General features: G+C 43.9%; 1 long non-coding RNA gene across 2 annotated transcripts; it reads right to left on the bottom strand.

Annotated features, from left to right (window-relative positions):
• Nucleotides 1–2,047: 2,047 nt before the first annotated feature.
• LOC112894492 lies at nt 2,048–7,303 on the bottom strand. Of its 2 annotated transcripts, none has more exons than XR_003228988.1 (4): nt 7,147–7,303; nt 2,736–5,983; nt 2,398–2,642; nt 2,048–2,332 (listed from the first exon to the last, which is right to left on the bottom strand). It is a non-coding gene; the product is annotated as an uncharacterized LOC112894492 (long non-coding RNA). The 2 variants fall into 2 exon arrangements; XR_003228989.1 differs by having other exon boundaries at nt 2,267–2,314.
• Nucleotides 7,304–10,189: the final 2,886 nt, after the last annotated feature.

The following is a 10,189-nucleotide window of genomic DNA, read 5'->3' as shown; positions in this document are numbered from 1 at the left end:
TTTATTCTTTCATTAGTATCATAATTTTAAAACTTGGTTTTTTTTTTCCTCTGTCAGATGGTCAGGACCAAGCAAACTGCTCGCAAGCGCAACCGAGGCCATCAGGTTCGCATCGCCCCCGCTCAGCCAGCCCCTCCAGCTCCCGCTCCAGCTCAGCCCGTAAAGGAGGTTGAGGAAGACCCGAAGGAGATATACTTCTTCATGGAGACTGAGGATGGGCGCATCATGGCGGTCGACTCGAAGGGAAACCTGAGGACTCCGACACAATCACCAGCCCCTGCCTCACCCACACCAGCAGCAGGTGCACCGCTCTCAGCACCAGTCGCTCCTGCTCCTGATGCTCCAGCACCTGCCGCCGCTGGTGGAGACTCGGATGACTCCAGGGATGAAAGCAGCAACGACGACAACGATGAGGATGAAGACGATGAGGAGCACCCCGCAGATTATGGCAACATATGTGTGTGAATTTTTCGAACATTGTCTTTGATATATTTCACTTATGACGCCTATCATATGTGTGTGAACTTATCCTAGTGCACATATGGGACGCACCTATTTTCTTTCTGAAATCGGGTGTGACAACTACGTGGAGTTTACTAAAGGGGCATTGCTCCCATACTTCCAGTACTACTCCGTCGACTAGTACTACATGAAGTTTACTGAAGGGCATCGCTCCCATACTTCCAATACTACTCTGTTTTACTAGTTCTCGACTAGTACTATGTGTAGTTTACTAAAGGGGACTCGCTCCCATACTTCCAGTACTACTCTATTTACTAGTTCTTGATAAGTACTACGTGGAGTTTACTGCAGGGGACTCGCTCCTATAATTCCAGTACTACTCCGTTTACTAATTCTCGAATAGTACTAAGTAGAGTTTACTGAAAGGGACTCGGTCCCATACTTCCAGTACTACTCTGTTTACTAATTCTCGACTAGTACTATGTGTAGTTTACTCAAGGGCACTCGCTCTCATAACACTATGTTTACTAGTTTCTGACTAATATTACATGTCTCAATTATCTCCATTCCTTGTCTCGACTACAAACAAGACAATCCAAGTGCTTTTTGATGCACTTCTCTAGCTCCCATGCTAGGGGGCTGGGCTTGATAGGGCACTCAGTGTGATTTTGGCGGATCATTTAAGGTCTCATGCTTTGGGGCTGGACGCTGCAAAACTACCCTGAAGATCCCGATTTCATAGGCTTTTAAGTATTTATCTTGGGAAGATTATTGTTTAGCCATTAGTTCAAGGATTTTATTCAAAAATAAGAGATTTTTCAAAATTTTAACCCATAGGTCTTATCTAGCTATTGACTCAAGAAACCAGGTTTGATTTGGATGATAATTTTAGGTGCTTTTTGAAGAAGTCATTTGCTTGACCATTTTTTCAGGAATTCATTCCAAAAAAGCAGTTTTTCAAATTTGTGAACCAATTTGGCAATCTTAATCATCAAATCTTTACCATCATATATGGCATACCATGATTCTTTAGATCCTTTATTCCAAACCTTGGGGATTTGGATTCAAGGCTCGAGGGCTGCAGGACACGTGTCATTAGCGACTTATTTTTCAAATCTTTTGGAAGATAAGGATAGAAGATTCAAGACTAATTTGACCCTCAGCCTGATTCTTCGAGTCAATCTAAGCCTCGGGGGCAACACCATATGGAGCGTGAGTTTAATCGCACCCCATATAAAAGAAGACTTGGCAACTACTCGGGGCATGACCACCTCACAGCCTCGATGCAGCCAAGGAAGTACTTGGAAGACACCTTCAAGATGGAGTTTGGGAGAATGCGAAGACGCCTTCACAAGTACTCGGAAGCCTGCAGTACTCGACTACGAAGAGCTCGAGGGCTTGTCATACCCGGGGCCACGGGACTGCGTACATGGCGTACATATTCTAGAATAACGGATGGGATATGGCCCACGCCCTACATCAGTTGTTACTACTTGTACTGTAGTAGAACTACTCGTACCGTAGTAGAACTAGTCGGAACAAAAGGAAATTACGCGAAAAGTACTCGGGTAGGATTCCTGAGCTCGTATCCGGCTAGGATTTCCATGTAACCCTGTCCCCCCAAACAATTTAAGGTGGGCAGGGACCCCCTCCAACCAAGATCAACCTGATCAATATCTAAGATAATACAAACCACACACAGGACGTAGGGTATTACGCTCTCGACAGTCTGAACCTATCTAAACTTCATGTTCCTTACACCTTTGAGTTTCTGATCTCGGCAACACCCTACCTCCACCTCGAGGGTATCCCTCAGTGGGCGTGGCGGTAAAACACCAACACAGTGGATTTCCTATGCACAACAGAGAAACTGTCGGATACATTATTACTTATGAGCTTACAAAATCTGCAAGAGAAAAGTACTCGAGTACTTACAATGAAGATATTTTTCACACTTTATTTTGAGCACATTAGGTGCTGGAACGGCACCCAAAGTACTCATGGTGGCAAGTTTGCCAGCCGAGCTGGAAGTTTGCCTCAGTGGGCCACCTGCCGCGTCTCCAACAACATTCAATGATGGCTCTGCTACAACAGTCGGCATGCTCTGCCTTGTTGTAGCATCACCGGCAGTTTTGTCTTCTACCCCGTGCTTCGAGCGCTTGGGGTCAGAAGCATCAACACTAAAAAAAAGAAAGAAAACAAGGGGAGAGTTTTTAAAATCTAGCTCAAGAAGAGTTTGAGAAAGGTACTCGCAATAGTCTGGAAATACTTACCTCAAGGGTTCATCATCATGGACTGAGATGACAGCTGCCTTGCGCTTCCGGGTGATGAATGTAAAACCCTAGGTGTTTAAAATGCTAAAACAAGATCATGCATACAGCATCATGCATAATGAACAAGAAAAATTCAAACAAAGCATTTCATTCAAAAAATGCATGTGTATGTGTATGTATGTAGGTATGTATTGCATGTCTAGATGTGCTTAGTAAAATGCACTCTATAATTGTTCCCAAAATCAACTCAACATGTCTAGCAAAATATATTAACCTATCCCCGTTAACATGATCTAAAAAAAAGGATTTAGAAATTTTGACCAAAATTTGAAATTTGAACATGAATTGACAAGTAGTTCAAATTCGAGTGAATCTAAAATAACTTCTAAACTATAGTCCAATTGAAATTTAGCCTGAAACAGTAGAGTTTTAAATTCTCTACAACTTTTGTGTTGAGAGTTTTTTGAGTTTTGTTCAAAATTTGGAAGTTTTTCTTCAGTCAAACAGCAGTTGACCTTTCTTTTTCTCTCCCTTCTCCCTTTCTGTCTCCTCCCTCCCCTCCCCTGTTCAGACCATGGTGGGGCATCGGCTCCAGGTGGCCGGCGATGCCTGACCACCACACCGCGCCAAGCCTCCTCGCTCGATAGGCCGCCGACAGCTGCTGCCGTCACCGCGCCCTCGTCGCGTGTGCCACAACCCGCCCTACCACTGGCAGCCGCGTGGTACAGGATGCCTGCGGGCGCACGACGACCAGTAAAGGTGCCGAGCGCCTTCCGCCGGCCTACCCCGACAGCGCGTGAGCCCTGCGCACATGCCCAGACCTCCTCTCACCCTCTCCCCTCTCCCTCAGCGTCTTTAAAAGCCGAACCGGCCCCCTTCTCGCGCCCGAGCAACACAGCCGCCCGCCATTGGCGCCGCCGAGCTCGACCTCACCATGGAGCCCCCACCTCCGGTCTTCCTCCGCCCAAATTGACCCCTCAGCGAGCTCCGCCACCTCCCACCGAAATCTCCTAGCCCGACCACCACCACCCTCCCTCGCCAGACCACCGCTGCGCGCTGCCTACACGCGCCGGAGCTCCTGCTCACCACCAGCAGCCCTCCCTATCCCTCCTCGGCCCAACCAAGACCACCCAAAGGTAGACCTAGGCCTCCTCTTGCTCCTCCCCTACCTTGCCCTCCCCGCCGGCAAGCGAGCTCACCGGATTTCGGCCGGACAGAGCTTCCCCCGCCATGAGCAGCACCTAGGGACCTGATTGCTTTAATTGCAAAAGTTATAGGTTCCTTTCTGTTAGATCTAGGGACCTATCTGCGAGAACTCGAGTTAACTTTTGTTTTCAAAAGGCAATCACTTGTAAAATCAATCTAAAATCACAGAAAAATCATAAAATAGTAAATGTGGATATTTTGGAATCGTTGTGAATAGATCTACACCTTGTAACAATAATAGGACATGCTTTAGTTTAAATTTTTTACTGTAACAATGGATATATGCTTAATAATGTTTAAATGCTAGTTGAACTTGTCTTTTTCCTAACGGCATTTTAAAGCCCTCAAATGACATGAAATATTTATGGTGTCTTACAAATGTGATGTTGGTGTTTGTGTACAAATTTCAAGGCTAGTACTGTTCTCTAGAAAAAGTTCTTGATAAATCTTGTTTTGGGCAATAAATTGCTAGATGTGCTTGTTCATGATGTTGTACTGTATATCTGCATGTGAAAATTTTACAGTAGGGTTACATTGTCACATAGATGCTATGGAAAAATTTTGGGACATTTTGCTCCTGCCTAACTTGCTCATATGATTTTAGATAAGAATAATTCATTAAATAAGTATAAATAGTTCCTATACTTAGAAAAATATTAAATTTTCACCTGAGCCTACATTTGGTATACTAGTCATGCTAGAAAGTATGGGGATCAGATTCATAGTAGATATACAGATAAAAATAAATTATTGCTGCTGTAGATCTGTTTTGTTTAATTTTCTATGCTCTGTAACCTGCTCAATAAAATCTGATAAATTCACAGTAAATTTACTATAGACTTGTGAACATTCTGAAAAATGTTGAGAACCAATTCTTGTATAGTCTATTTTGTATAAATAGAACTAGGTTCTAGTAGTAGCTGTGTATTTTATTTTTCATGTTTAATCTGCTGCACAAAGGAGTTGAAATTTATACAGTGAACTTGTTACTCAATAAGGTACTCTGCATAAAATTTCGAAGACAAGAAACCTTGTCTAGCTTTAGTTACAAGCACCACTTTACTGCCTTGTGTTTTCTAATGGAAAAATAGAAGTTTCTGCATGTTAATGAAGCCATAGAAACACCATAGTTACTTAATAAAATAAGTAAAGTTAATTAATGCTCGATAAATGACTGCAAGGAAATATAAGTGAAATTTTTTGTAACTTAACTTAAGTTTTGTTGGATTACAACTTTACAGTGAAATGCTTAAATAACCTTGTCCATCAACACAACTCATGCTTATGCATTTTATGTAGACACTGCCAATCTCGCCGACGGAACGTACGAGTTGGTGCCCAAGTCTGAGAGTGAGCAGCGCGAAGCTCAAGTTAATCTAACTAAAGTTGTTGAAGATCTGAAGTAAAGTTCGGAAGAGTCTAAGGGTAGCTTTGCTTAGGAAGGCAAGCCCTAGAGCAGAGCTGAAAGTATTTCTACTTTGCAAAGACCCTTTCTTTTTTTTCTCCTCACACCAAAAACAGTAACTATAAAATCAAAGTGCACTTTACTTCTTGCTGCATGCACAAGGGTTGGGCAGCAATAGAACTATGTAGAGATGAAAACTGAATTGCAGTGCACGATGATAAGCACGGACCCAAACAGACCACAAACAAGACATAGACCCGATGAACACGCCGACACAGCAAGGGATTAAAATTCAGCAAAGCAAACCGAACCGAAAAATTGTGGGGCACAAAGGGGTTATAGGATAGTGGAAATATTTTTGTATGGCTTTTTTCGGACTGTAGGTAATGAAAACAAGATAAATCTTAAGGGCACACGATAATATACTTTACGGTTAACCTAAATCTTATTGATACCACTTGATGTAGCACTGGTCTGATCTTCCGATAGGTATGATAGATTCGATTGGTGAAGAACTCGTCGTTGGCAATCTGGGCTTCTAATCAAACATGATTTGAACCCCTACAACCGTTACACCGCTGCTCCGTTAGTTATCAACCAAGCACAACTCGACTGACCTCGCCAAGAAGGCTTTACCCTGCAAGTGAATCGAAGAATATAAGCAAGAAAGTATAAACATGCAACCTGAAATTGCAGATGTGTATGAAGCAAAGATAAATAAAGGGTTCAATCTCTGAACACAAAAGAACTAATCGCCATAGTGGTGTCGAACAAGAACGGGGCCCTGATCCATAGCAAAAGGACTCGACATCATAGTTACAATGAAGATGTCTGTTTATCGTTGGAAAACTAGAACAAAACAAAACTCAAACCCTAATGTAGCGGTGGCTACTAAATATATGCTCCAAGTGTCGACCTAGATACCCCTGGTCATGCCTCTTTTGGGTTTCAACACGATACACGGGCTAACAGCCCAAAAGATGACGGCACAACACCTGACAGATTTGGATGTCCACTTGTTTAGATAATTCCCTTTGACTCGGATGGAAATTTAATGTAGGACTAGTGCCATTGGAAGCTCTATAAAATTCTTTTTCCATCCATATAAAGAACGTCCAAAACAAACTCCGTATGAGACCTGGGCGTCGTTTTTGGTGCATGCTGCTTCTGGACTCTGAGGTGGAGTCGAACTTGAGTTGTTTTAGGCGTTCACCTTAGTGACTCGAACTAAATTAGCCTTGGACCTCCTTCTCTACTTGGACATGCTTGCTGGACTCCTTTTCCATGTGAGGCACCAGTCATGGTCATATGTCTGGATGTCCTGTCCTCATCAATTTTTGTACCAGAAAATAATATAGTGCTAACATTGTGTCTTCTCTATTATACCTGGGTTTCCTTACTTGACATCATTTGAAAAGTTTTATGTGCTTCGTGTTGATGATCCGATGGATTTTCTTCCTTTCTCGCATTACTCAATCGCCATCGAAGCACAACATGCATCACATGAAAAGCAATCTCTAAACTACTGACCGTCAACAGATCTTGTCACCATCCTACCATTCTATGCGAGAGGTGCCAAGGGCACAAACATAAGATCTCGTGTTTACTTATTATGTAAGATCGACATGCTACATCTAATCACCACGATTACATAAAGCATATTGAATAGTCTAATCTAGAACTACACTAAGGATACAAATAGTCATGATAGTAGAAACTATAAAAGGAGGCATTGAAACACTAGCCGTCATGAAGAAAGTTTGCATATGATGTATTAGACAATCACCTCCGAGTACATACCATTGATGATCTGCTATTTGCTCCCAAAGTCCATAATGGAAGAACCACGAAGGGAGGCCATGGCGGCTAGGGTCTAGCCTAAGCCATCTCCTAGATAACTCTTAAGACTTGCAGCCCCCATCAGATTCCTATGGTCTTTGTCTCTCTATTTCGTCAAGTTCTGGTGGACGGATGCTCGTGCCAGGTCAAGGAAGGGAGTATTTAAAGCGTGAGGGTGGGATGAAAGGAACATCAAACAAAGCAAGAAAAAGCTAGGCCAATCGGCCTGGACTATCCCTCCCTCGTATGCCTGAAATTCCACATTGAAGTTGTAGATTTGTTCAAGCTGATCGGTTTAGATACCAAATTCACCCCAATTAGAGTTCTGACATGGGAAATATGGTCTGTAAAATATTTGCTGCTTCTATGGAACTTTGACCTTCAAATATTGAGCTTTCTTTGGCTTGACCATGAGATTAACTTGCCAAATCATCAAATGCTTCATCCCCAAGTAATTGGGAATAAAAGTTCATCGAATGTGGATGCATTTGCATAGCAAAATGCGCCAGGTTGATCGGCATATGGGCTATTGGCCAATTGGCCCACCTTCATTTATGCCCTGTTATTGCTTATTTTCCTCATGTAGGCTCCTTGTATTGTCCAAAATCCAGGCCCGAATCAAGCTCATACAAAAACCACATATTTGTGTCATATTTTGTGTTATTTTGCGAAACAATCCGAAATACAACATATATGTGAATATGGAGCTATTTTAGGTGCCAAGTGGCAGGTTAGTATAGGAATCAATACAAAAACACCATTAAAATAGTATCAAAAAGTTGTCGTAATCAAGCACCAACATACTCCAATATTCATCTCTCGGTTTTGATACAAATTGGCTTAATTTGCTCATATGAAATAAGATGTTAGGCCCTGTAACACTAGCTAAGTACATAGATGAGCCAATGATACGGGAAAATCTCAATTGATCTTTCATTATCATTTTGTTTTTCTATATTATCATACTAGCATCATAAGGTGTTGGAGCAGGTTTATAGTCACTATATCCCAAGTGACTTGAAACCATTTCCACATATGTTGCGAGAATGTAAATCCACCATCGGCTTTTCTCACTAGTTTATATTTAGGATAAAACCTGCCTCTCCTATCATCTCAAAAATTTGCTTGCCATCCTACTTGGGGACCTGACTGGTTTAAAATCCTTGGGGTAGGATATTTCCGTGATGTTGGAGGTGAAGGCGGGGAAGCGGTCGTTATCGTCATCATCGTGGTATCTGTCGGGATGGTCCCTTCTCCTTGCCTCGATGATGTGCCACGCTGAAGCGTCCCCCATCAGGGAAGACTTAAAAGTGTTAATTTATCAGTCCCAGGAGGCTGATAACACTTTTATTACAACAGATGGTACATCACCGTACAACTCTTCGCGGTAATGGGCAGTGAAGCGCCACTATCGCGAGGATTACAACTAAAATCCACACCACTACACTAGTTACGAAAAGAGGATCATCAGAGTCTTGCGCCATGCGGAATCCAACGGTGGCCTCAACCACAGGCAAAACTGGGTGCAGGACGAAACCCTACTCGTTGTCTTCGGGGATGTAGTCTGGGTCTTCCACTGTAAAAGTAAGAAAGGGGTGAGTACAAACGTACTCAGCAAGCCCAATCACACCCACGGAGGGGGGGTATAACAGAGTTAAATGCACAGGATAATCCAAGGATAGTGTTAGGGTTTATTTGCGGAAAACTCGGTTGCATGCAATGGTTCGTTTAAAACATTTTCAAAACAAGCTTTCAAGTACCAAAGAGCATACAAGGTTGATCCACGCAGGATCCAAGTTTTAAACTGCTACCGGACTCCCCGTCCGCCGTAGCACACGGCACAACTGCCGGACACTTTCCAAACCACTCACACCAGCTCAACCATTCCCAGAGAGAAACACTAGTTATGTGACCACACCGTAACTTGCCCAATACCGTGGGCACGGCTATTCGAATAGATTTTCAACTCTGCAGAGGTGTGCAACTTTACCCACAGGTGGGGTACCACAGCACGAACACCTTAGTGCCGGTGCAGATCCCAACAAAGCCATTACCCACCTTAGCTAGACCTGAGTATGTCAGGGATAGATCCCCTGGGTACCGCAAGGAAGCTACCCGAGAGCTAAAAGAAGTTTGGTTCCTACTAGGATTCCGCTGTAATCCTATTAGGACTCATATGCTGTAATCCAATTAGGACTCCTAATCCTACTAGGAATCCTGCCCCCTGGGATATATAAAGGAGGGCAGGGTACCTGGATAGGTAGGGCAACTAGAAGAGCAATTAAAGCCACCAAGAGGGAGAGATCCAATAGAGAGCCGCCAACTGGCAGCTCAACACCCAAGCGCAGGGCGCAATATTCAACACCCCCAAGCAGGACGTAGGGTATTACGCAACTCTAAGTGGCCCGAACCTGTCTAAATCTGTGTCTTGTGTTCTTGCGTTCACCTTCAAGTTCCAGATCTGGCGATCCCTCACCAAATAAACACCTACCTTAGGGTATCCCTAGGTAGGCCGACGGTAAAAACACCGACAGCTGGCGCCCACCGTGGGGCCGATCGTCGCGATCATTGGGCGAATTTGAAGGACCTCTTCATCAACATTAATCCACTCAAGGCGGCGGATTGCTACTTCATGCATATGCATCGGCGGATCGATTCATCGAGTTCGAGTTCGGATCCTTCAGCAAACGGCTACATCGACCTCGACTACTCGGCTCGACTTCACCTCGCGCTGCAGCGTTGATGCACCACGGCCGCCGACCTCGATGACCCGGTTCAACTTCGGCTTGTGCCGCAATGTCCGCATGCAGCAGCGATGAGTTCGACTACTTCAACCTTGCGAGAAGGCTCGGCGGCCCGCCGACGACTACTTCGACTACTCGTCTCGACTAGAAACTAGTCGAGGGCGAGCCTCACAGCAACGACTACATCAACTACTCGTTTCGACTTGAAAACTAGTCAGAATCGACTCTGACTAGTCGAGCTTCATCAACAAACCATCGCA

The sequence above is a fragment of the Panicum hallii genome, chromosome 5, assembly GCF_002211085.1.
Source record: "Panicum hallii strain FIL2 chromosome 5, PHallii_v3.1, whole genome shotgun sequence".
Classification (NCBI taxonomy): domain Eukaryota; kingdom Viridiplantae; phylum Streptophyta; class Magnoliopsida; order Poales; family Poaceae; genus Panicum; species Panicum hallii.
Note: the sequence above shows the minus strand (reverse complement) of the source record. Positions and strands in the feature narration are given on the sequence as shown.